General features: G+C 49.9%; 1 protein-coding gene across 2 annotated transcripts in view; it reads left to right on the top strand.

Moving 5' to 3' along the window:
- The window catches only part of Kazn (kazrin, periplakin interacting protein), a 372,587-nt gene that overhangs the window by 337,242 nt on the left and 31,899 nt on the right, over positions 1-3,446 (top strand). The gene's annotated exons all lie outside the window — the stretch shown is intronic.

The following is a 3,446-nucleotide window of genomic DNA, read 5'->3' as shown; positions in this document are numbered from 1 at the left end:
CCTCCGTCCCTAGTCCTCCGGCAGCCAGTGGCTTAAAAGAGACATCAGAGGCCAGGGCACAGCAGGCTAGGCTTTTTTCTGTTTCACACGATGCACCCCCCTCCCGCCCCGGGGTGTGTGTGTGCAAAACTCAGTTTTTCCCATAAGTCCTGGGAAGAGCCAGTCTAGGAAACCTCACACCCTGGTTGTAGCCAATGGCCTCAGTTTTCTTTTCTTTTCTTTCTTTTTTCTTTTTTTTTTTCCCCAGAAACCAGACTTGTGAGAGAATGCGTTTGAATGCCACTTCCAGCTCTGCGAGCAGCAGCCTAGACAAAGACATACCGTGCTCCAAGGTCAATGAAGTCACCGGGGCAGGGATGCTAGGAACAATAAGGGATTTTGACCATCAGAGTTCTCAATGGCCATGCCTGGAGAGGGGAAACTGTCAATGTCAGCACTCCCTAGAATCAAAGGCTTTTATCTCTCCGGTGGCTGGTGGCTGTAGCCGGCAGCCAGGATTGAGAATCGGAGCCAGGCTAATCTAAGCGAGGCAGGCTTGTTCATACCTGAGACACAGTAGTCTGCGCCTGGCCTCATGCAGACATTACTAATCAATCAGACTCCTTCCTACCCATCCTAAAGTGGCCTCAGACCTCTCGGTTTTCCAAAACTTCAAGTATTAGTCAGACTTGCAAGGATGAAGTTTATTTGCTATTCCAGAACTAGCCCGGCCTCTCAACACTGGATGAAAGAAAAACAAATAAACATGGGGAAAAATCTGCTCAGAAAAGCATGATTTGGTCAGAGTCCAAGCTGGCCCGTGTACTGCTCTGCCACTTACGAGTGGGGCCACACTGACCCAAGAGTTCCCCACCCCTTTTGTGCTTTTGTCTAGTAAACAGCAGTACAGGGGTTGCCGGTAGAACCTAGAGCTCTGTTCATGCTAGGGAAACACCAACCACTGAGCTACACTGCCCTGCCAGCACCTCCCTTCCAAATGGCACCTGTTAGTCCAACACTGGAGTGAAGTCACCCAGAGCATCCAAAGCCAGTTCCTGCTATGCAGGTTGTATGCTGTTCCTTGGGAAGACACTGAGGTCCTGGGGTAACGGTGACTGACACCCTGGCTTGTGCAGTACTCAACCTCCAGGGCCATCCTCAGTAGCCTTTCTGCATGCTTTCCTGATCATACTCCCAGGCTCCAACCCGTATAACAAGTGATAGTAACAACAATAATATCTAACATTCGTTAAGTGTACACACCATGGGCCAGGCTCCATGTTGTGTATTCTGTATTAACTCCGTTAACCCACAGCCTGTGTTACCTACCGATGAGGAATCTGAGGCTCAGTGGCATCTGTGAGTGTGGGAATTGTAGGTGGGCACTACTATGCCTGAACTGTGCAGTGCTGGGCATGCAACCCAGGGCTTTTGAGCCAGGGGAGTCTGGCTGAACCCCAGCATCTAGAACTGGGAGGAGCCAGGCTCTATAGGTATGCCTGCCCTCTGGGTGCAGGACCTGGCTGAAAGATCCCACCCCCACCCCCACTGGCTTACACAGTGGCCTCTGACCCAGCCTGGTACTAGTTTACTGTTATAATGCAATCTTCCCATCAGCCTTACTTCATGTGCCCCAAAGCTCTACCCCATAGGAGTATGCCCAGACTACACAGCAGAAGCAGGCTGGAGTCCAGCGCAAGCTCTGTGTCCTTCCTCCTGGCCAGAGGGGCACCAGTATCACCCCGCATTTGTCCTGTGGGCCAAGCCCTGTCCTGTCATACCTGAGCCATGGACATGAGAGCCAGCTCCTCTCCCGCAGGGCAAGGCATATGGCACCCCCAACCCTAAGGGGTGAATCAGCAAGTGCCCAGAGCTGCCCCCCACCTCGACACTGTGGTGCTGGCCCACTGCTGTTGGCTTTGTGTTCTGGGAACCCAGGCGAGGGCTGGCTGCACTGTGGAATCTCGGCCTTTGGAAATGGAGGGCAGTATGGGAGATTGAAACCGACGCTCATGCGTGTTAGACATGTGCTGTACTACCAGATTTCATTAACTCTTTAATTTTTTTTTGTTTTTTGTTTTATTGTTGTTTTGTTTTGTTTTGTTTTGTTTTTGAGACAGGACTCAGTAAGTTGCCTAGGCTGGTTCTATACTTGAAATTCTCCTGCCTCATACTGTCTGGTATCTGGTATCACAAGCAAGCACTGTCAGGCCTGGCTTTCAAACAACACAGTTTTTGAACACCTCCAACTTACATTTTAACTAAAGATACCTCATAGAGACCTCCCCCATCACCCCAACATCCCTCTCGATTATGACAAATGACTCTTAAGCTCTTTCAGCTTGGACCTCTATTAGGTGGGGGTCCATCCACCCTAACCTGATAAAGGACATGTACAGAAATGTACACTATAACATAGTTCCTTGCAAGCATAGAAAGAACCTCTATGGCTGGTTGGTAGTGGTGCACACCTTTAATTCCAGAACAGAGGCAGATCTCTGAGTTCGAGGCCAGCCTGGTCTATAGAGCAAGTTCCAGGACAGCCAGGGCTACACAGAGAAACCCTGTTTTAAAAAACAACAATAAAAAACAATATCTGTATGGTATCTTTAGATATCAAAGTCATAGCGTGCTCCACAGCACGTTGTGGGGTCTGCCTCTGTGATGGCCACTGGGATGTAATGGCCTCCTCAGTTACCCTTGCATGGTGTCCTGAGGCCCAGACAAGGGAAGATGCTTGATTAAGTGGCTGTGGTGTATTAGCCTGTGTTCTCCGCAGCTGTACACAGCTGTATCCCAGAGAACAAGGTCCCCAGAGAATTAGTGTTTGAGAAGCAAGTCCAGAGGTCTGGGATATATCTTGGGGCTCTAACACAGTTAGAGCATGGGTTCTATCTCCAGTGCCACCTAATAACAGGGCATGGGATCAGAAGGCCAGGGTCACCCTTGGCTGTATAAGAAGCTGAGGCCAGCCTGGGCTGCACTAGACCCTATCTAACTTGCACACGCGCACACACACGAATACACCCGCACAGGGAACAGTCCCCAGGTTTTTGGTTTGGGGAACTACCTAGTTACTTTCTATTACATCACCAGAAGGTGGAGGATGTCCCTAGGAAGCAGCAGTTGAGAACCCCAGTATTAGGGAAGCAAATTGTGTGCAGTGCCCCAAGCTCCTGTGAAAGATAGGTCTTCGGGAAGCCATTGTCCCACTGCAAGGACCCTTGCCGTCTCCAGTAGGTCCCAGGCCATGTCTGGGTCTTTATTTTTATTTTATTTTATTTTATTTTTTTAGTATAGAATAGAGTATATTCAGGGCATGGAGAGGGGAATCAAGAGGGTAGTAGAGGCAAAGAAAGGGAGAGAGAGAGAGAGAGAGAGAGAGAGAGAGAGAGAGAGAGAGAGAGAGAGAGAGACTGGCCATGAGCTGTGGAGAGAGAGGGGGAAGGGAATGGGGGGGAAAGTGG

The sequence above is a fragment of the Mus pahari genome, chromosome 6 (genome assembly GCF_900095145.1).
Source record: "Mus pahari chromosome 6, PAHARI_EIJ_v1.1, whole genome shotgun sequence".
Lineage (NCBI taxonomy): Eukaryota > Metazoa > Chordata > Mammalia > Rodentia > Muridae > Mus > Mus pahari.
The sequence above is the reverse complement of the archived record's forward strand: the minus strand, read 5'-3'. Positions and strand labels throughout refer to the sequence as shown.